This window comes from Ranitomeya imitator, chromosome 1 (assembly GCF_032444005.1).
Source record: "Ranitomeya imitator isolate aRanImi1 chromosome 1, aRanImi1.pri, whole genome shotgun sequence".
NCBI lineage: Eukaryota > Metazoa > Chordata > Amphibia > Anura > Dendrobatidae > Ranitomeya > Ranitomeya imitator.
Genome location: NC_091282.1, coordinates 106,092,936 through 106,116,429, shown reverse-complemented (window position 1 = coordinate 106,116,429; position 23,494 = coordinate 106,092,936). Strand labels below are relative to the sequence as shown.

The window sequence follows — 23,494 nt, the reverse complement described above, 5'->3', positions numbered from 1 at the left end:
ATTTGGCTGATATTCTTGTCCACAACCACTATGTTCCAACGACCAAAAATTTCTTCAACTCCCGCGGCCCTCTACAGGGATGTTTCCCATGTGGGAAATGTATGGCCTGTAAAAATATTTTGCAGACCACCACTTTTACTTCGGCTGATGGTGCCAGGGATTTCTCCATTAAACAACATATTATGTGTGCTACTGCACAGTTGATATATTATGCAATATGCGGTTGTCCTAAAATATATGTCAGCTTAACATCACGCCAATGAAGGACACGTACACGGGAGCATGTACGAGATATCCTGTCAGCGGCCACAGCTACGGACCTGACCATGTTAAAGACAATACCAAGGCATTACAAACTATTTCACCAAAGTAACCCCAAATCATTCATGGTTATAGGTATACAACATATCCACTGCGGTATCCGAGGTGGCGATATTAAGCGCCTGCTTGCCCAAAAGGAGTGCAGATGGATTACCATCTTGGGGACCATGTCTCCTAATGGACTCAATGAGTCGCAAGGTTTGACTCAAATCTTGTTGTGAATTCCGCTCTTGGGCTCCCTCCGGTGGTTGTAAGTGGCACTTTTGTGAGTTCTGCTCTTGGGCTCCCTCTTGTGGTTTCTAGTGGTATGGTTGCTCCTTGGAGTTAGCTGTCATCAGCTGCCTCCACTTATCGTCTCTTCTGCTCTGCTATTTATTCCTGGCTCTTTCTTCAGCCAGTGCCACTTGTAAATGGTTCCTGGTTGGATTCACATCTCTTTGGAGTTCCCTGTTATCCTGACCAGTTCAGCAAAGCTAAGTTTTTGCTTGCTCTTTTCTGTCCATAGATTGTGGACTTGTCCATTCTGTGCTTTCTATGTTTGTCCAGCTTATCAGTGTGAATTAATTCTGTCTTGCTGAAAGCTCTGGGAGGCAGATTTGCCCTCCACACCTTTAGTCAGGTGTGGAGATTTTTTGTAAACTCTGCGTGGATTTTTGTAGTGTTTTATACTGACCGCACAGTATTCCATCCTGTCCTATCTATTTAGCTAGACTGGCCTCCTGTGCTCATCCTGGTTTCATTCTGTGTATGTCTTTTCCCTCTCCACTCACAGTCATTATTTGTGGGGGGCTAATCTATCCTTTGGGGAATTTCTCTGAGGCAAGATAGTTTTCCTGCTTCTTTCTTTAGGGGTAGTTAGCTCTTAGGCTGTGACGAGATGCCTAGGGAGAGTTAGGAGCATTCCACGGCTACTTCTAGTGTTGTGTTGAGCTTAGGGACTGCGGTCAGTACAGTTACCACTTCCTTCAGAGCTCGTTCCATGTTGCTCCTAGACCACCGTATCATAACAGTACAAGTGGCCAAAAATGAATTAAATGCATCTCAAAAGAAGGAAAAGAAAGTTCTGAACCATTTTTTTTTTCTGTGCTCTGGTTTGTCTTTTTTTTCCTCTTGATATCTGGGTGGTTCAGGATATATGCTTTGGCATGGATGTTCAGGGTTTGTTTTCTCGTGTGGATCAACTTGCTGCAAGAGAACAGAGTATCCGGAACTATGTTGTCCAGACTCCGGCTTTAGAGCCTAGAATTCCTACTCCTGATTTGTTTTTTGGGGACAGATCCAAGTTTTTGAACTTTAAAAATAACTGCAAATTGTTTTTTGCTTTGAAACCCCGTTTTTCTGGTGATCCCATTCAGCAAGTAAAAATCATCATATCCTTGCTGTGTGGTGACCCTCAAGACTGGGCTTTTTCTCTTGAAACGGGGGATCCGGCATTATTGAATGTATATGCATTTTTTCAAGCGCTCGGATTATTGTATGACAAACCTAATTCTGTGGATCATGCAGAAAAAACCCTGTTGGCCTTGTGTTAAGGTCAGGAAGCGGCAGAGTTATACTGCCAGAAATTTAGAAAATGGTCTGTGCTCACTAAATGGAATGAAGAGGCTCTGGCTGCTATTTTCAGAAAAGGTCTTTCTGAAACCCTTAAAGATGTTATGGTGGGCTTTCCTACGCCTGCCGGTTTGAGCGAATCTATGTCTCTAGCCATTCAGATTGATCGGCGTCTGCGCGAGCGCAAAGCTGTGCACCATACGGCAGTATCCTCTGAGCAAAGTCCTGAACCTATGCAATGTGATAGGATTTTGACTAGAATAGAACGGTAGGAATTCAGACGTCAGAATAGGCTGTGTTTTTAATGTGGTGATTCGGCTCATGTTATCACTGATTGCCCTAAGCGTACTAAAGGTACCTTCACACATAACGATATTGTTAACGATATCGTTGCTTTTTGTGACGTAGCAACGATATCGTTAATGAAATCATTATGTGTGACAGCGACCAACGATCAGGCCCCTGCTGGGAGATCGTTGGTCGCTGAATAAAGTCCAGAACTTTATTTCGTCGCTGGACTCCTGCTGACATCGCTGGATCGGCGTGTGTGACACCGATCCAGCGATGTCTTCACTGGTAACCAGGGTAAACATCGGGTAACTAAGCGCAGGGCCACGCTTAGTAACCCGATGTTTACCCTGGTTACCATCCTAAAAGTAAAAAAAAACAAACACTACATACTTACCTACAGCCGTCTGTCCTCCAGCGCTGTGCTCTGCACTCCTCCTGTACTGGCTGTGAGCGTCGGTCAGCCGGAAAGCAGAGCGGTGACGTCACCGCTCTGCTTTCCGGCCGCTGTGCTCACAGCCAGTACAGGAGGAGTGCAGAGCACAGCGCTGGAGGACAGACAGCGGTAGGTAAGTATGTAGTGTTTTTTTTTTTTTACTTTTAGGATGGTAACCAGGGTAAACATCGGGTTACTAAGCGCGGCCCTGCGCTTAGTTACCCGATGTTTACCCTGGTTACCGGCATCGTTGGTCGCTGGAGAGCTGTCTGTGTGACAGCTCTCCAGCGACCAAACAGCGACGCTGCAGCGATCCGGATCGTTGTCGGTATCGCTGCAGCGTCGCTTAATGTGAAGGGGCCTTAAGAGAGTTGCTAGGTCTGTTACCATTAGTACTATACAGCCTAAATTTCTCTTATCTGTGACCCTGATTTGCTCATTGTCGTCCTTTTCTGTCATGGCATTTGTGGATTCAGGCGCTGCCCTGAACTTAATGGACTTAGAATTCGCCAGGCGCTGTGGTTTTTCCTTTCAGCCTTTGCAGAGCCCTATTCCTTTGAGGGGTATTGATGCTACACCCTTGGCCAAGGATAAACCTCAGTACTGGACACAGATGACTATGTACATGGCTCCTGCACATCAGGAAGATTGCCGTTTTCTGGTGTTGCATAACCTGCATGATGTTGTTGTACTGGGATTTCCATGGTTACAGGAACATAATCCGGTGCTGGATTGGAAAACTATGTCAGTGACTAGTTGGGGTTGTCGAGGAGTGCATAGTGACGTTCCTTTGATGTCAATTTCCTCTTCCCCCTCTTCTGAGGTCCCTGAGTTTTTGTCGGATTTCCAGGATGTATTTGATGAGCCCAAGTCCAGTTCCCTTCCTCCGCACAGGGACTGTGATTGTGCTATTAACTTGATTCCTGGTTGCAAGTTCCCTAAGGGCCGACTTTTCAATCTGTCTGTGCCAGAGCATGCCGCCATGCGGAGTTATGTTAAGGAGTCTTTGGAGAAGGGGCATATTCGGCCCTCTTCGTCACCATTGGGAGCGGGTTTCTTTTTTGTTGCTAAGAAGGATGGCTCCTTGAGACCCTGTATTGATTATCGTCTTCTTAATAAGATCACGGTCAAATTCCAATACCCCTTGCCTTTGCTTACTGATTTGTTTGCTCAGATTAAGGGGGCTAGTTGGTTTACTAAGATTGACCTCCGAGGGGCATATAATCTTGTTCGTATTAAACAGGGTGACAAATGGAAAACTGCATTTAATACGCCCGAAGGCCATTTTGAATACCTTGTGATGCCATTTGGGCTCTCTAATGCTCCATTTGTGTTCCAGTCTTTCATGCATGATATTTTCCGCAATTTTCTTGATAAATTCATGGTCGTATATTTGGATGATATTTTGATTTTTTCCGATGATTGGGAGTCTCATGTGAAGCAGGTCAGGATGGTGTTCCAGATCCTTCGTGATAATGCTTTATTTGTGAAGGGGTCTAAGTGCCTATTCGGAGTTCAGAAGGTCTCTTTTTTGGGTTTTATTTTTTCTCCCTCGTCCATAGAAATGGATCCTGTTAAGGTCCAAGCTATTCATGACTGGATCCAACCCACATCTGTGAAGGGTCTTCAAAAATTTTTGGGCTTTGCTAATTTCTATCGCCGTTTCATTGCCAACTTTTCCAGTGTGGTTAAGCCCCTTACTGATTTGACGAAGAAAGGCGCTGATGTGACGAATTGGTCCTCTGAGCCTGTTGAGGCCTTTCAGGAGCTTAAAGGGAACCTGTCACCTGAATTTGGCGGGACTGGTTTTGGGTCATATGGGCGGAGTTTTCGGGTGTTTGATTCACCCTTTCCTTACCCGCTGGCTGCATGCTGGCTGCAATATTGGATTGAAGTTCATTCTCTGTCCTCCATAGTACACACCTGCACAAGGCAAGATTGCTTTGCGCAGGCGTGTACTATGGAGGACAGAGAATGAACTTCAATCCAATATTGCAGCCAGCATGCAGCCGGCAGGTAAGGAAAGGGTGAATCAAACACCCGAAAACTCCGCCCATATGACCCAAAACCAGTCCCGCCAAATTCAGGTGACAGAGTCCCTTTAAACGCCGATTTACTTCTGCCCCTGTGTTGCGTCAGCCGGATGTTTCTCTTCCTTTTCAGGTTGAGGTCGACGCTTCTGAGATTGGGGCAGGGGCCGTTTTGTCTCAGAGGGATTCTGATGGTTCTTTGATGAAACCGTGTGCTTTTTTTCCCCAGAAAGTTTTCGCCTGCGGAACGCAATTATGATGTCGGCAATCGGGAGTTGTTGGCTATGAAGTGGGCGTTTGAGGAGTGGCGACATTGGCTTGAGGGAGCTAAACACCGTGTTGTGGTCCTGACCGATCATAAGAATCTGATTTACCTCGAGTCGGCCAAGCGGCTGAATCCTAGACAGGCTCGATGGTCCCTGTTTTTCTCCCGTTTTGATTTTGTGGTCTCGTATCTTCCGGGATCTAAGAATGTAAAGGCTGATGCCCTTTCTAGGAGTTTTTCGCCTGATTCTCCTGGAGTCCTTGAGCCGGTTGGCATTCTTAAGGAGGGGGTGATTCTTTCTGCTATCTCCCCTGATTTGCGGTGGGTGCTTCAGGAATTTCAGGCTGATAGGCCTGACCGCTGTCCAGTGGGGAAGCTGTTTGTTCCTGATAGATGGACAAGTAAGGTAATTTCTGAGGTTCATTGTTCAGTGTTGGCTGGTCATCCTGGGATTTTTGGTACCAGAGATTTGGTTGCTAGGTCCTTTTGGTGGCCTTCCTTGTCGCGCGATGTGCGTGCTTTTGTGCAGTCCTGTGGGACTTGCGCCCGGGCCAAGCCTTGCTGTTCCCGCGCTAGTGGGTTGCTTTTGCCGGTCCCTGAGAGGCCCTGGACGCATATTTCCATGGATTTTATTTCGGATCTTCCTGTTTCCCAGAAGATGTCTGTTATCTGGGTTGTTTGTGACCGGTTCTCTAAAATGTTCCATCTGGTACCTTTGCCTAAAGGTACCGTCACACTAAACGATATCGCTAGCGATCTGTGACGTTGCAGCGTCCTGGCTAGCGATATCGTTCAGTTTGACACACAGCAGCGATCAGAATCCTGCTGTGATGTCGTTGGTCGCTGCAGAAAGTCCAGCACTTTATTTCGTCGCTGGACTTCCTGCTGACATCGCTGAATCGGCGTGTGTGACGCCGATTCAGCGATGTCTTCGCTGGTAACCAGGGTAAACATCGGGTTACTAAGCGCAGGGCCGCGCTTAGTAACCCGATGTTTACCCTGGTTACCAGCGTAAAAGTAAAAAACAAACAAACACTACATACTTACCTTCAGCTGTCTGTCCCTCGGCGCTCTGCTTCTCTGCCCTGTGTAAGCACAGCGGCCGGAAAGCAGAGCGGTGACGTCACCGCTCTGTTTTCCGGCTGGCCGACGCTGACACAGGGCAGAGAAGCAGAGCGCCGAGAGACAGACAGCGGAAGGTAAGTATGTAGTATTTGGTTTTTTTTTTACTTTTACGCTGGTAACCAGGGTAAACATCGGGTTACTAAGCGCGGCCCTGCGCTTAGTAACCCGATGTTTACCCTGGTTACCGGCATAGTTGGTCGCTGGAGAGCTGTCTGTGTGACAGCTCTCCAGCGACCAAACAGCGACGCTGCAGCGATCCGGATCGTTGTCGGTATCGCTGCAGCGTCGCTTAGTGTGGCGGTACCTTAAGTTGGCTTCCTCCTCAGATCTGGTTCCATTATTTTTTCAGCATGTGGTTCGTTTGCATGGCATTCTGGAGAATATTGTGTCTGACAGAGGCTCTCAGTTCGTCTCAAGATTTTGGCGGGCCTTTTGTGCTAGGATGGGCATTGATTTGTCTTTTTCTTCGGCGTTTCATCCTCAGACTAATGGCCAAACTGAGCGAACTAATCAGACCTTGGAAACCTATTTGAGATGCTTTGTGTCTGCTGATCAGGATGATTGGGTGTCTTTCTTGCCGTTGGCCGAGTTTGCCCTTAATAATCGGTAGTAGTGGACTCATGTGGTGGACAATTTGACGTTGTTTCAGGAAAGGGCTCAACGTTTTGCTAACCGCCGTCGGTGTGTTGGTCCCCGGCTTCGTGTGGGGGATTTGGTTTGGTTGTCTTCTCGTCATGTTACTATGACGGTTTCTTCTCCTAAGTTTAAGCCTCGGTTTATTGGTCCTTATAAAATTTCTGAAATTATTAATCCGGTGTCTTTTCGTTTGGCTCTTCCAGCCTCTTTTGCCATTCATAATGTTTTCCATAGATCTTTGTTGCGGAGATATGTGGTGCCCGTTGTTCCCTCGGTTGACCCTCCTGCCCCGGTGTTGGTTGAGGGAGAGTTGGAATATGAGGTTGGGAAGATTTTGGATTCTCGTTTTTCGAGGCGGAGGCTTCAGTATCTTGTCAAGTGGAAAGGTTAAGGCCAGGAGGATAATTCTTGGGTTGTTGCCTCCGATGTCCATGCCGCCGATTTGGTTCGTGCTTTTCACTTGGCTCGTCCTGATCGGCCTGGGGGCTCTGGTGAGGGTTCGGTGACCCCTCCTCAAGGGGGGAGTACTGTTGTGAATTCCGCTCTTGGGCTCCCTCCGGTGGTTGTAAGTGGCACTTTTGTGAGTTCTGCTCTTGGGCTCCCTCTTGTGGTTTCTAGTGGTATGGCTGCTCTTTGGAGTTAGCTGTCATCAGCTGCCTCCACTTATCGTCTCTTCTGCTCTGCTATTTAGGCCTGGCTCTTTCTTCAGCCAGTGCCACTTGTAAATGGTTCCTGGTTGGATTCACATCTCTTTGGAGTTCCCTGTTATCCTGACCAGTTCAGCAAAGCTAAGTTTTTGCTTGCTCTTTTCTGTCCATAGATTGTGGACTTGTCCATTCTGTGCTTTCTATGTTTGTCCAGCTTATCAGTGTGAATTAATTCTGTCTTGCTGGAAGCTCTGGGAGGCAGATTTGCCCTCCACACCTTTAGTCAGGTGTGGAGATTTTTTGTAAACTCTGCGTGGATTTTTGTAGTGTTTTATACTGACCGCACAGTATTCCATCCTGTCCTATCTATTTAGCTAGACTGGCCTCCTGTGCTCATCCTGGTTTCATTCTGTGTATGTCTTTTCCCTCTCCACTCACAGTAATTATTTGTGGGGGGCTAATCTATCCTTTGGGGATTTTCTCTGAGGCAAGATAGCTTTCCTGCTTCTTTCTTTAGGGGTAGTTAGCTCTTAGGCTGTGACGAGATGCCTAGGGAGAGTTAGGAGCATTCCACGGCTACTTCTAGTGTTGTGTTGAGCTTAGGGACTGCGGTCAGTACAGTTACCACTTCCTTCAGAGCTCATTCCATGTTGCTCCTAAACCACCGTATCATAACATATCTATAGAATAATTGATGCTGTTTCCCTCTGCCGCCTTGTGTCCTTGCTGCCTTCCTGTCACTTGATTTTAATGGCTATTTTTATCTTGTATTTTATCCTGTGCACTTGCTGTGTCTTTTTTAGTTTAAAGTGACTAATTCTATTTACTTATGATATCTACGTGACTCCAAGTGGTATCCTCCAGATGGATAAAAATCTTCCTTACCCCCGTCTTTCTATGGACATTACAAAGTCTGCTGCAACGTTAAAGACTTGGTGGGCCGTGGTCCTTGTCTGGACTGAACAAATGGACTTTATTATATTGTAAAGCGTTGGTAGTCTTTATTTCCCCCTTCGTTTGCACATTCATGCTTCAGTGCATGTAACTATGTAACTGGATTTATAAGCTATAGCATTTACTTAGTATTAAACGTGCGTTGTGTTTTTCTTGCGATCTACATTTATGTATGTTTTGTCTATGCGACAGCCACTCTGCACTAGTAATGTACCTTTATCTCCGAAATCGGGGTTTGCCCTCATGTACGTGCACTGCGGTCTCTCTGTCCGCCCCCCCGGGCGTGCCGTCGCCACCTCCTGTGTGCTTGATGGCGTGGTGACGGCTAGGCACCGGCCGCCCCACGTGACCTGGCCCGGGCTGGTGACGTCGGTGTGCAGCGGTGGGCGGCTTTGCATTTCCTATTCCCATACTACCTCTGTATCCCATCTTCTATGTTGGTGCACCTCAAGCCTGTGTCCTAGGACCCCTACTCCCCTTCTTCTATACCTTTGGCCTGGGACAACTCATAAGTCCCCATAACTTCTGTTATGCTGAATGGGTCAATGTAACGCTGGTGGTTATGGACCAATTGCGCCACTGCCTGGACTTACCCTGGAAGGGCGTGACTAGGTGTCTACCGAGTCTTCACTAGAGCCTCTGGTGGGTAGGACAGGCTGGGCTGCTAGTAGTCGCCAGGTACCATTCCAGGGCTGTCCCCGGGACTTCAGCAACTGACCGGAGGGTTAGAGGCAAGAGTACAAGGTACAGGAGAGCAAAGACATCGTCTGAGGTCGGCACAGGCAGCTGTCTAAAGATCCTCTTTAAACAGCGCCACGTGAATCCTGGTTTAATAGTGTTTATTGTATTTCCCAAAAGTCAGGTCTGTTGTGGATTACACACACTATGCTGTTCCGGAATCTGTACACATGCATTAAGAGGTACTTCATCCAAAAATATCACCTGACCATTAAATAAATGTTAGATTAGTTAAGATCTGACAACTTGTACTGATTTTTTAAACATGGACATGTGAATGAGCCCAGGGCCGGACTGGGACTCAAATTCAACCCTGGAATTTGAAGTTACACAGGCCCACTTGTCACATGGTGACTGTATAATATCTTTGTACACTTGTAGGTTACAAGAAGTGAGGGGCGTGTAACATGACTATATACCATGTAATCACGGCTGTATCCAGCATTACAGCTCAGTCCCATTTATTGCTTTCAGTTGCAGTACCAAGAAAAGCCGCTACTTTACCTACATAACTGGATCTCGTAGATAATGAAGGGATTGAGACGACCAAAGGCTATGGAACCTCATTCTGATGCTCCATAAACTTTGCCTACAGCCACTTTTGGTTCCGCTGTGCAGCACGAGACCCGGTGACTCTGAAGAGCGGTGACATCAGTAACGTCACCGCTCTTCAGATATTCCGGGTCTTGCCCTGAGCTCAGCGACTGTGAAGAGCGGTATTGTTACTACCGCCACCGCTCTTCAGAGTCGCTGGGTCTCGCCAGGTCTGGGCTAGTAGTGGGGGTGTCTGATAGACACCTCTCCATTACTTACACCAGGGATTGATAGCAGCTGACATTACGCAGCTGACATCAACCCTAAAAATCATTACACATACCAGAATTAAATGCTCTGGCGGCTGGGAGAAACAGTAGAGTTAGCGCTATTCCCAGGCGTCGGGTGCTGACTACAACTGTCATCATCCTTGCCTGGTCTCCCTGCAAAGCATTTCTGCTGTATTTACATGCGCTGAGTTCAGGCCGCTAAACGAGTGTGATCGACAATAGTGAAGTCGTTCGCTTGTTTCCCGGCCTCTTTACACCAACTGAGAAAGAATGAAGGGAACAGAACAATCACAATTAGATCAATCTGTCCCCATACAGTATCATGTTATCAGCAGTGGAGCACCCCCAGACGCAGGGCCGCGGGGTACTCGGTACCGGTCCTCTCTGTCTCGGTTCTGGGGTTGTCACGGTGGCTAGACCCGGTCCGTGACCCTGCTAAGGGGCGTCCAATGAAAGGTGATGAAAGTTTGTCAAGTGTTCGTGACGCCACCTGTGGTATTCGGTCAGGGTGACCAACGCTGCTTGGGGGTCCACTGGGGTGATGTTGTGGCAGCTAGATGGAATACCTTCCCACAGGTGAAGTGCTTCCCCAGGGCTTCCCAGTAGTGTAGGTGGTGATGATGTGAGGCGCGGTTAATAACGAGGACGCAAGGTTGCAGTCTCTTTACCTTTTTACTGAAGACTTCGGGGTCCGCAGTCCAGAGCACTGTTAACAGGGCTGGCTGAGACCGGCCGGTCCGAAGGCACATCCAGAGTTCCCTTTGCAGGTGGAAATCAGTGCCTACCTTCTAGCGCCTGTGTGTTGTAGTTCTTCCCTGCTGAGCACCACGGGATAGTCCTCACAACTGTCGTATCTGTTCTTTCTCTCTCCGTCCCCCCGATAATATGGCTAGGACACACCCGTATGACAGGTAGGCCTGGAGTTATTCTGGAACCCTAGAGACGCCCCTCTCCCACAATTGCCTCCTATGTCTGCTTAGGTGATTTAAGTTAGACAGCCAACCTATAATCAACTGTCCTGCCGCTGTTTGAAGTAATGGCGTTCCGGCCACCGGCTACGTGCCTCAGTAGGATGTTGCCGATCTCGAGGCACGACTCCTACTGGTTCTATCGCATTTTTGCTGTGATCTCGTTTCTCACTTCTCCACAATATACTTCGCTTCGTGTCCTTCCTTAAGATGCCACCACAAGGTAGTGCAGGCACGGCTCCGTAACAATCTGTCCTTTCTGCTAGGTCCCTGCCAGGAACCCACCCCTGACAGGTCCTCCCTGGAACTCTCCCAGGCTGCTTTCTGACTAACTTCCTATCCAACCCCCAGTTTTACCCAAGTGTGAGGAGTGGCCTAATACATAGAGCCTTTTGCTCCCCCTGGTGGCCGGAGTGTGAAGTGTAATGTCTGACTGTGATACCTGGTCAGGTGAACTCCTTTAGTGCAATCAGACATAACATCACTCCCCTTAGTGGCAGAGCGACATTACTGCAACGACCAGGACTCTGGGGCGCTGCAGCAGCACATCTACAGTTTACACCGGCGATGTGCTGCTGAGAACAAGGATTTCTGTTCCCACATAAACAATCCAATCACTCAATGAATAGGCAGCATTTTGCTTGTTTAGTATAATACACCCCATAGTCCTCCATATATTATAATGTGCACCTCAGTCGTCCATATAGTATAATACACTCCTCAGTCTTTCATATAGTAGATTACACTCCTCATAGTCCTTCATGTAGTATAATACACTCCTCAATCCTCCATATAGTATAATACATTACTCATAGTCCTCCATATTTTAAAATACACTGCAATTCCTCCATATAGTATAATACACTCCTCAGTCCTCCATATAGTATAATGTACTGCCACAGTCCTCCATATAGTATAATACACTCCTCAGTCCTCCAAATAGTATAATACATTCCTCATAGTGCTCCATATAGTATAATGCCCCGCCATTGTCATCCATGTAGTACAGTTCACTTCCCATAGTATAATGCACCCCATAGTTCTTCATATAGTATAATGTATTCCCCATAGTCCTCGATACAGTATAATGCAGCCCACATATAGTATTATGATGCCACCCCAGAGTATAATGCAGCCACCCCACAGAATATATTGTAGCCCCCTGAGTATAATATAACCCCCCAGAGAATATAATGCAGCCCCCTCATATAGTATAATGCAGCCCCTGCATATATAATATATGGTAGACGCCGGTATAGTTGAATGCAGCGGCGCTGGCGGGGGGAGTGAGTCGGCGCTGGGGGGAAGTCAGCACTGGCGAGCCGCCCAATACTGTCACCGGCCCTTCTGGCATTTGCCAGAAATGCCCGATGGCCTGTCCGGCCCTGAATGAAGCCTTAAATATACCCACAACCTCGAAGAGGGAAAGTATAGCGTGTGTTAACCTGTGTATGCTAGAATGCAAGAACTGTGCCTGTTTTATGTTGGACAGCTGGGTGTGCGTGTGTATTACTGTGATGCCCAGGACAGGAGTCTCGCTGGCCTAACAAAGCCAGGAGTGGTGGTAGAAGTGTGATGTGGGTGTGTAAACTGACTGTGGGGTGTGTTTATCTCATTGCGATAGGTGAGTAGATGAGTGTGAGAATTGGAGTCCCTTTTTACAGTTGTATCACATGTGTCACATGTGGAGAAAGCAAGCTGGTAGTGTGTGACACAAAACATCAAATATTACCTTTATACTGTTGCTTCAAGTGAATCCGTACCCCCAAAATGCTTTTTGACTTAGTGTTATAGGGGATTTAGTCACTCTAACAACCATGCTAGTACTGTGTTACGGGTTTACCACGACAGAGAGGAGCCAGAAGACCGCACCGTCTGATTTCTCCTACTCCTGCACTGTTTAGAAGCACTTCACCTTCATATTAAACGGTGTAGGTTTCTTTCAGCAGTGCAGGGGTTAATCTGCTCAGTTGAGAGCTCCTGGAAGCTTTCCTGCATTAAGGCTCTCAGCTGTGTCATGATCCAGACCGGGTTTTGAGTCCTGTCTTCCTTTTTCCAGGTCTGATCATGTCAAGGGTTAACTTTTCTCAGCCTCAGTCTGGTCTCAGGTTTGCTATTTAGCCCCTCTGTGTCCTGCAGATCATGTCAGTTATAGTTTCTGCCTTGTGCTACTGTAAGCTGACTCTAGTTGCTCCGATTTGTCCTGCTGCGTTTGCTGTCTGAACCCGTGTCTCTGTTTTCCCCTGTTCCCGTGTTGACTCAGCATTCCCCTTTAGTGTGCAGACTCGCTGGTTTTGACTTGGTGTGTATCCTGACCTGTTTCTGTCATTTGTCTTTTGGCTTATCCGCTACTGACCCCTGGCTTGTCTCTGACCTCGAGTTTACTTTTTCCTTTGATACTGTGGAGCACCCGCTAGGGCCGTGGCCAGGTCCGGTGGTACTTAAAGGGGTGGTCACAGTGGCGGTAACTCGGTCTGTGGCCCTGGGCGTCCAATTAAAGGGGATGAATGGAAGTTGGAAATAAAGTCTAATGTAGTAATGTTCGTGACGCCACATGTGGTACTCAGCCAGGGATGGCCGACGCTGCTTAAAAGGATCCGCTGGGGCTGATAGTTATGCAGCTTAGATGGTTTCGCTCCCCACAGGTGGAGCGGAGGCCCCAGGACCACCAGGACATTCTATAAGGGGTTGCAGATGTTGGGGTGCAGGAAATAATTGAACAGGATTTGCAGTCTCTGTACCTTTTACTGGTGAAATTGCAGTCCAGGGCACAGGTTACAGGTGATCTTGAAATCTGGGCAGCCTGGAAGTGGTTCAGAATCTCCCTAGCCAGGCCAGACCAGAACTTATAGGGAAGCTACCTTGAAACCAGGTCTAGAGCTATCCCTTCTGGCCTGGAGTCTGGAAAGTGTAAAATGTAACTGTTACCTGCCAAGGGGATTCCTTGTTGCTTCCAGGCATAGCATCACCCTTCCCGGGAGGCAGGCAATACCACTGTGACATCCGGATTCCTGGGGTGTCACAACTGCGCTACAGTTTAGGATTTGACCCTGCTTGTTTTGACTCATATGCTGCCACCTGTGGTAACCTCACTGTTCCACTGCAGGTAAGTTCTGTTAGGTGCAGACCTGCTTCCTCTCTACTGCCATCTAGTGAAGCCTGCACCTACCTGCATTTCAGCAGCATCATAAGCTGTTCACTGTTGGCCACTCCCCTCTCCTATGTATTCTGGGCCCTGGCAAGCATTCATTGTCAGGGTTAGCTTCATACTGCATGGTAAAGAGATGGTTTGAGAAGGCGTTTGGTGGATTTATCTGTGACTGTTGCAAGGTTTTGGTTGCAAGCTAATTCCCCTCCTTCTCCTACTTTGGTTTTACCGCATCCTCCACTCCCTGGTGTTTACGTCTGTTGTTCATGTGTATATATGTATGTTTGGTATTTTTCTTTATCCCTGTTTGTATTACCTTGTCAGTCTGGTGTATTACGGTACACTACTACTCCCCTCTTCCCTGGGTGGGGAAAGGGAACAGACTGAGGGAGGATTCAGGAGCTAAGGCAAGGTATGTCTTTATCATGGTGTTTTCACCATCAGAACTAATCCGGGGAACAGGGTGAGCCAGGGCGCCCCTACCGTTTAGGGACAGGGAAGGAGCCCCTGGTCCTGGGACCACATATTACCACCACATAGTGACCGAATACTACAATATCAATCATGAATAAAAACCACAATACTAACAGCACTGTTATTACCACCAGTGACATTATACACAGGAGTGTATAGTATATAGTGTACACTGTCCCTTGGCCTGGCTGGCCCCCTATGTCCCTGGACACGTTACTTTTACACATAAAATAAAAGCACTGTATTCACATTGCGCGTCTGTTGCCTTTTGGGGCAGGAACAGGGTAAGACAGTCCACATCCGTACAATGCCATCATGCAGTATAAAAAATGACCACTATAAAATTACTAAATATTACCATTATACTGTACTGTTGTTAGATAAAATCCATGATTCCAATGCTACAACCACACTGTAAATTAAAATGATCACCTTACCGAATGTTAATATTACCGCAATACTTTATATTATTACACCTACTACCCCCAGTAAATAACACCTACACCTACTGCCCCACAGTAAATAACACCGTACACCTACTGCCCCCAGTAAATAACACCGTATACCTATTGCCCCATCGTGAATAACACTGTGCACCTATTACTCCACAGTAAATAACACTGTATACCTATTGCCCCATCGTGAATACCACTGTACACCTATTACCCCATAGTAAATAACACTGTACTCCTAGTATCCCACAGTAAATAACAACTGACAGTAAATACTGCCATATAGTGCCAGATAGTACCATATAACAATAGTATTATTCAGCTGTGCTCACCAGGATGTCATGGTCCACAAATAATAGAGCCACATAATATATTTTGCCATAATACTGGAAAGTGACATACAAAGTGACGCATAAAAGTAGCACCATGTAAATAATAGCTGACTATAAATACCGCCATATATACCGCCATTCCCACATAGTTCTGGGCTTCCCCCACATTAGAAAACACAGTCTGAATAATCTGAACTCTAGGAAATCAACTGAACTCACACTGATACACTGTAGCAAATGATCAGGAAAAACAAGATCTGACGTTGACTAATTTAAAGGGACCATGTCCATTGATTCATGATTCATGGTGACCAATCCCTGTGCAGCGTGAATCAGACCTTGGCTGAACAATTCCAGGAAGGTACATTTTTCTCTGAAACCTTCTGGTATTTTAGAGCAAATATACCGTAGTTAGGAGATCCTGCTGGGAACCATGGACACCCAGCACTGCTCCGGGTGAGTGACAGGTCTGTCCCATAGTGTCAGTCACCTGGAATGGTGTAGGGTGAAGCTGACTGGGGGCAGCACCAGCCTAGTCTATGGTCTCCTGCCAGATCTTCTAACTATACTTTCTCTGAAAATTCCAGAGCGTTTCCAAGGAAAATGTACGTATCTGTAATTGTGGAGCTGCACCGTGATCCTGGCAACACGCGGATGGGCAGCAGGAATCATCAACAGGTTCCCTTTAAAGGCTCCATTACTTGTCCGTGTTTCCAGTATGTGCAGTATTCGTTTATTTCACAGATACCACACGTACCCATTATAACCTAACCGTGTGTGCATGCATAGCACACGGAGAAATGTCCATTTATTTTTTGGTAGCACAAATGACCGGGGCCAATACAAGTCCATGGGTCCGTGAAAAACGTGTACAGCACAGGATGGTGCAGTGTACAGTCTGTGTGCTGTATGTGTCTAACATCACAGAGTATAGGAGAAGCTTTGTCATTTTATTCATTCTTTATCCATACCAGAAAAACACGGATGACACACTGATGGTAATGACGCACACACTGATGTCACATGGATGACACACTGATGATAATGACGCACACACTGATGTCACATGGATGACACACTGATGGTAATAACGACACACTGATGACAGACAGATGACACACTGATTCAAAACACTGATGATACCGGTACCATTTTTTCACATATCTGTTTAAAGGGCCACTGTCACCCCCTCCAGCCGTTATAAACTAAAAGAGCCATCTTGTGCAGCAGTAATGCTGCATTCTAACAAGGTGGCTCTTTTAGTTTTTGTTTCTGTTATTCCCACAATAAATGTATTTATAATTCTGCTGAAATACCTATCTTTGTCCATGGAGGCGCGTCTGAAGCCTCCTCTTAGAAGCGCCCAACTGCCGTCAGTCATCTCTTGTGTAGATTTTCGCTGCCCCTTCAGCGCTGTTATTGTGTGAATTCCGGCGCCTGCGCTCTGCTCTTCTGCCTTGCGCAGGCGCATAGAGCATTATCCGTCCGAGCGCTGGTGCCGTGTTCCGTTCTGCGCCTGTGCGGGCAGTGCGGCCACCCTGTTACTGAATCCCCGCCCCGCACTGTGTTATGCATTATGCACAGTGCGGGGCTGGGATTCCTAGGCATGCGCACTGCGCTTCTCAGACGCTCCCCAGGTCCCCCGCCTTTCAGCGTTGCCGGAATATACAGGTATCCTTGCCGGCGTTTGGAACAGCCGCACAGAACAACGCAAGAAGGCGGGGGACCTGTGGAGCGTCTGACAAGCGCAGTGCGCATGCCCAGGAATCCCAGCCCCGCACTGTGCATACTGCATAACAGTGCGAGGCGGGGATTCAGTAACAGGCTGGCCGCACTGACCGCACAGGCGCAGAAAGGAACCGGGCACCAGCGCTCGGACGGATAATGCTTTATGCGCCTGCGCAAGGCAGAAGAGCAGAGCGCAGGCGCCGGAATTCACACAATAACAGCGCTGAGGGGGCAGCGAAAATCTACACAAGAGATGACTGACGGCAGTTGGGCGCTTCTAAAAGGAGGCTTCAGTCCCGCCTCCATGGACAAAGACAGGTATTTCAGCAGAATTATAAATACATTTATTGTGGGAATAACAGAAACAAAAACTAAAAGAGCCACCTTGTTAGAATGCAGCATTACTGCTGCACAAGGTGGCTCTTTTAGTTTATAACGGCTGGAGGGGGTGACAGTAGCCCTTTAAACACAAACCTATGGAGGAGGCCTAGGTCTGCGCTCTGTTGTAGATCTTGCGCTCTGTTGCAAGTCTGTGCTCTGTTGTAGGTCTGCGCTCTGTTGTAGTTCTGCGCTCTGTTGTAGGTCTGCGCTCTGTTGTAGGTCTGTGCTCTCTTGTAGGTCCGCGCTCTGTTGTAAGTCTGCGCTCTGTTGTAGGTCTGCGCTCTGTTGTAGGTCTGCGCTCTTTTGTAGGTCTGCGCTCTGTTGTAGGTCTGCGCTCTGTTGTAGGTCTGTGCTCTCTTGTAGGTCTGCGCTCTGTTGTAGGTCTGCGCTCTGTTGTAGGTCTATTCTCTGTTGTAGTTCTGTACTGTCTTGTAGTCCTGTGCGCTCTGTTGTAGGTTTGCACTCTGTTGTAGGTCTGCGCTCTGTTGTAGGTCTGCGCTCTCTTGTAGGTCTACACTCTGTTTTAGGTCTGCGCTCTGTTGTAGGTCTGTGCTCTGTTGTAGATCTGCGCTCTGTTGTAGGTCTGCTCTCTGCTGTAGGTATGTGCTTTGTTGTAGGTCTGCGCTCTCTTGTTGGTCTGTGCTCTTTTGTAGTTCTGCACTCTCTTGTTGGTGCTCTATTGTAGGTCTATGCCCTGTTGTAGGTCTGTGCTCTGTTGTAGATCTGCGCTTTGTTGTAGGTCTGCGCTCTGTTGTAGCTCTGCGCTCTGTTGTAGGTCTATTCTCTGTTGTAGTTCTGTACTGTCTTGTAGTCCTGTGCGCTCTGTTGTAGGTTTGCACTCTGTTGTAGGTCTGCGCTCTGTTGTAGGTATGCGCTCTCTTGTAGGTATACACTCTGTTGTAGGTCTGCGCTCTGTTGTAGGTCTGTGCTCTCTTGTAGGTCTGCGCTCTGTTGTAAGTCTGCGCTCTGTTGTAGGTCTGCGCTCTGTTGTAGATCTGCGCTCTGTTGTAGGTCTGCTCTCTGCTGTAGGTCTGTGCTTTGTTGTAGGTCTGCGCTCTCTTGGTGGTCTGTGCTCTTTTGTAGTTCTGCACTCTCTTGTTGGTTTGCGCTCTATTGTAGGTCTGTGCTCCATTGTAGGTCTGCACTCTATTGTAGGTCTGCGCTCTGTTGTAGGTCTGTGCTCTGTTGTAGGTCTGTGCTTTGTTGTAGGTCTGCTCTCTCTTGTTGGTCTGTGCTCTTTTGTAGTTCTGCACTCTCTTGTTGGTTTGCGCTCTATTGTAGGTCTGCGCTCTGTTGTAGGTCTGTGCTCTGTTGTAGGTCTGTGCTCTGTTGTAGATCTGCGCTTTGTTGTAGGTCTGCGCTCTGTTGTAGCTCTGCGCTCTGTTGTAGGTCTATTCTCTGTTGTAGTTCTGTACTGTCTTGTAGTCCTGTGCGCTCTGTTGTAGGTTTGCACTCTGTTGTAGGTCTGCGCTCTCTTGTAGGTCTACACTCTGTTGTAGGTCTGCGCTCTGTTGTAGGTCTATGCTCTCTTGTAGGTCTGCGCTCTGTTGTAGGTCTGCGCTCTGTTGTAGATCTGCGCTCTGTTATAGGTCTGCTCTCTGCTGTAGGTCTGTGCTTTGTTGTAGGTCTGCGCTCTCTTGTTGGTCTGTGCTCTTTTGTAGTTCTGCACTCTCTTGTTGGTTTGCGCTCTATTGTAGGTCTGTGCTCTGTTGTAGGTCTGTGTTTTGTTGTAGGTCTGCTCTCTCTTGTTGGTCTGTGCTCTTTTGTAGTTCTGCACTCTCTTGTTGGTTTGCGCTCTATTGTAGGTCTGCGCTCTGTTGTAGGTCTGCGCTCTGTTGTAGGTCTGTGCTCTGTTGTAGGTCTATTCTCTGTTGTAGTTGAGTCGCCCGCCAGGGCCGTGGCGTACCCGGTACTGGATCCGGTGTTCACAGGGGGATGTTATGATGGTGACCCGGTCCGTGGCCCTGCGCTCTGTTGTAGATCTGCGCTCTGTTGTAGGTCTGCACTCTGTTGTAGGTGTGCGCTCTGTTGTAGGTCTATTCTCTGTTGTAGTTCTGTACTGTCTTGTAGTCCTGTGCGCTCTGTTGTAGGTCTGCCCTCTGTTGTAGGCCAGCGCTCTGTTGTAGGTCTGCACTATGTTGTAGGCCTGCGCTCTGTTGTAGGTCTGCACTCTGTTGTAGGCCTGTGCTCTGTTGTAGGTCTGCTCTCTGTTGCAGGCCTGTGCTCTGTTGTAGTCCTGTGCGCTCTGTTGTAGGTCTGCACTCTGTTGTAGGTCTGCCCTCTGTTGTAGGCCAGCGCTCTGTTGTAGGTCTGTGCTCTGTTGTAGGTCTGCACTCTGTTGTAGGCCTGTGCTCTGTTGTAGGTCTGCTCTCTGTTGTAGGCCTGTGCTCTGTTGTAGTCCTGTGCGCTCTGTTGTAGATCTGCGCTCTGTTGTAGGTCTGAGCTCTGTTGTAGGTCTGCACTCTGTTGTAGGCCTGTGCTCTGTTGTAGGTCTGCTCTCTGTTGTAGGCCTGTGCTCTGTTGTAGTCCTGTGCGCTCTGTTGTAGGTCTGCGCTCTGTTGTAGGTCTGCGCTCTGTTGTAGGTCTGCGCTCTGTTGTAGGTCTGCGCTCTGTTGTAGGTCTGCCCTCTGTTGTAGGCCAGCGCTCTGTTGTAGGTCTGTGCTCTGTTGTAGGTCTGCACTCTGTTGTAGGGCTGTGCTCTGTTGTAGGTCTGCTCTCTGTTGTAGGCCTGTGCTCTGTTGTAGTCCTGTGCGCTCTGTTGTAGATCTGCGCTCTGTTGTAGGTCTGAGCTCTGTTGTAGGTCTGCACTCTGTTGTAGGCCTGTGCTCTGTTGTAGGTCTGCTCTCTGTTGTAGGCCTGTGCTCTGTTGTAGTCCTGTGCGCTCTGTTGTAGGTCTGCGCTCTGTTGTAGGTCTGCGCTCTGTTGTAGGTCTGCGCTCTGTTGTAGGTCTGCGCTCTGTTGTAGGTCTGCACTCTGTTGTAGGCCTGTGCTCTGTTGTAGGTCTGCACTCTGTTGTAGGCCTGTGCTCTGTTGTAGTCCTGTGTGCTCTGTTGTAGGTCTGCGCTCTGTTGTAGGTCTGCGCTCTGTTGTAGGTCTGCGCTCTGTTGTAGGTCTGCGCTCTGTTGTAGGCCTGTGCTCTGTTGTAGTCCTGTGTGCTCTGTTGTAGGTCTGCGCTCTGTTGTAGGTCTGCACTCTGTTGTAGGCCTGTGCTCTGTTGTAGGTCTGCTCTCTGTTGTAGGCCTGCGCTCTGTTGTAGTCCTGTGTGCTCTGTTGTAGGTCTGCACTCTGTTGTAGGTCTGCGCTCTGTTGTAGGTCTGCGCTCTGTTGTAGGTCTGCTCTCTGTTGTAGGCCTGTGCTCTGTTGTAGTCCTGTGTGCTCTGTTGTAGGTCTGCACTCTGTTGTAGGTCTGCGCTCTGTTGTAGGTCTGCACTCTGTTGTAGGTCTGTACTCTGTTGTAGGTCTGCACTCTGTTGTAGGCCTGTGCTCTGTTGCAGTCCTGTGCGCTCTGGTGTAGGTCTGCGCTCTGTTGTAGGTCTGCCCTCTGTTGTAGGCCAGCGCTCTGTTGTAGGTCTGTGCTCTGTTGTAGGTCTTTGCTCTGTTGTAGGCAAGCGCTCTGTTGTAGGTCTGTGCTCTGTTGTAGGTCTGTGCTCTGTTGTAGGTCTGCGCTCTGTTGTAGGTCTGTGCTCTGTTGTAGGTCTGTGCTCTGTTGTAGGTCTTTGCTCTGTTGTAGGCAAGCGCTCTGTTGTAGGTCTGCGCTCTGTTGTAGGTCTGCGCTCTGTTGTTGGTCTGTGCTCTGTTGTAGGTCTGCGCTCTTTTGTAGGTCTGCGCTCTGTTGTAGGTCTGCGCTCTGTTGTAGGTCTGTGCTCTCTTGTAGGTCTGCGCTCTGTTGTAGGTCTGCGCTCTGTTGTAGGTCTGCGCTCTTTTGTAGGTCTGCGCTCTGTTGTAGGTCTGTGCTCTCTTGTCGGTCTGCGCTCTGTTGTAGGTCTGTGCTCTGTTGTAGGTCTGTGCTCTCTTGTAGGTTTGTGCTCTCTTGTAGGTCTGTGCTCTGTTGTAGGTCTTTGCTCTGTTGTAGGCAAGCGCTCTGTTGTAGGTCTGCGCTCTGTTGTAGGTCTGCGCTCTGTTGTAGGTCTGCGCTCTGTTGTAGGTCTTTGCTCTGTTGTAGGTCTGCGCTCTGTTGTTGGTCTGTGCTCTGTTGTAGGTCTGCGCTCTGTTGTAGGTCTGTGCTCTCTTGTAGGTCTGCGCTCTGTTGTAGGTCTGCGCTCTGTTGTAGGTCTGCGCTCTTTTGTAGGTCTGCGCTCTGTTGTAGGTCTGCGCTCTGTTGTAGGTCTGTGCTCTCTTGTAGGTTTGTGCTCTCTTGTAGGTCTTTGCTCTGTTGTAGGTCTGCGCTCTGTTGTTGGTCTGTGCTCTGTTGTAGGTCTGCGCTCTGTTGTAGGTCTGTGCTCTCTTGTAGGTCTGCGCTCTGTTGTAGGTCTGCGCTCTTTTGTAGGTCTGCGCTCTGTTGTAGGTCTGTGCTCTCTTGTAGGTCTGCGCTCTGTTGTAGGTCTGTGCTCTCTTGTAGGTTTGTGCTCTCTTGTAGGTCTGTGCTCTTTTGTCCATTAGGACCCTCCGTCTGTCTGTTCCATTTTAGGACGAACCAAGCAGAATAACTGAGCTGCTGCATTTTTGTGCGAACAGAAGTAGACTTGTTTATTATGGGGTCTGTTTGGTGTCTGTATTTTGGAATGAAAACCCCGGCTTTCATATATTCTTCTCTTCTAAATAATAATGATAAAAAACAAAACAGAAAATCCTCTGACTCTATTGAATAACAGCAATCTCTCAGTATTATGCTCACAAGGGATTTCAGCCATATAAAGAGTCACCCACTGCAAACAGAGATCTTAAAAATGTTTTGGAATTGAAACACAAAGAGGGAATTTGTCACTTATTTCATCCCTTTTTTGGGGGGTTCATTTTGTATCATCTTTACTTTTTTAGACAGATTGATAAAATTTATGTGTTATTATGACTACTTTTTGCGCCAGATCCGTCATTTTATCTTGATCTCTTCAAAGCAGGCAAGTCCTAAGAATTTTAATGTATTTAGCCATGTTTATGATTTGCAACCTTTTTAAAAAAACAAAATGCACAAAATGTCAATATCAAGTCCTCTTTCTCTCCGAAGAGGCAATTTGCATATTTAATTAATAATTATTTTATATTTTTATAATTAATTATTTATTTAATGTAATTGCATTGCCTATAGGTCTCCTTACACTGGCATGTCAAGCAAGGAGAAACGATGAGTATTATTACGAAGATTGTAAAAGAACGTCACTTCAACAACTGTGCGACAAAAAAAAAAAACGTGAACGCAGTAACATCTACGATGTGATCTGTTCTTCCTATTAGAGAGTACAGCAGTTACTAAAGCCTGGGAATCTAGACAGGATGGATCTATATTAATGGGCATCGCGGACCACCAAGTGATGGAGAGCTGCCGGGTTATGGCAAATAAAAGGTTAACAGATGTGACTAATAGGGGATCAGCAGGGAGGGAGCTCCTCTCACTGGACCTATTGTGACTGAGGGGCTGTGATTGTCAGCGAGACGCCTCCCTCCTCAGCTGCACACACTCCACAGGCTGCTGCAGGTGAGCACGGTAAGGGATGCTGCTGCTGGTGCTGCCGCCGTGTGATGGGTGGGATGCTGTGCCCACTGTGCCCGCTCAGCAATTTGCTCTGGAAATGATAGTGATAAAATATTATAGATGCTCTGGATGTTGACTGTTATATATATATATATATATATGTATATATATATTTGTCATGGGGACAGCCTCATTATATTACACTTTTAACTCTTTCCTTTCCAGACTGCTTTTACCCAGAAGATCAGGGCCCATTGTCTGTGGTTATGTAGACTGCTCACCTGCACAGTAATCTCACCGCCCCGATATGCCAGTGTCCATGGTGCTGATGAGACTGCATACATGTGATGCTGAGGAGGATGGGGTATCGCGTCATCTTCCGTGGATATCTCTCTATTATGTTCCTGCTATGCGGGGATGCTGCTTATTTTTCTCCACAAAGTGATTGTATGGCATCAGGAAAGCCCTGTCCTACTTATTTGTTGCAGGGTTGCTGTGTACAGAATGCCAAGTGCATGAAGCACAGGATGCTGACTAGATCTAGATGCATATATATATATAGATATA

At 47.7% G+C, this 23,494-nt stretch overlaps 1 protein-coding gene across 2 annotated transcripts in view; it reads left to right on the top strand.

Annotated features, from left to right (window-relative positions):
- SGTB (small glutamine rich tetratricopeptide repeat co-chaperone beta) overlaps positions 1-23,494 on the top strand; it is a 186,344-nt gene that overhangs the window by 74,026 nt on the left and 88,824 nt on the right. Inside the window, exon 1 of one of the 2 annotated variants that reach the window (XM_069749513.1) lies at positions 22,912-22,939. The exons of the other annotated variant lie outside the window; for it this stretch is intronic. The gene's annotated coding sequence lies outside the window, so the exon portion shown is untranslated. Of the gene's footprint in view, positions 1-22,911; positions 22,940-23,494 lie in introns of those variants that run through there. 2 annotated transcript variants of the gene reach the window in all.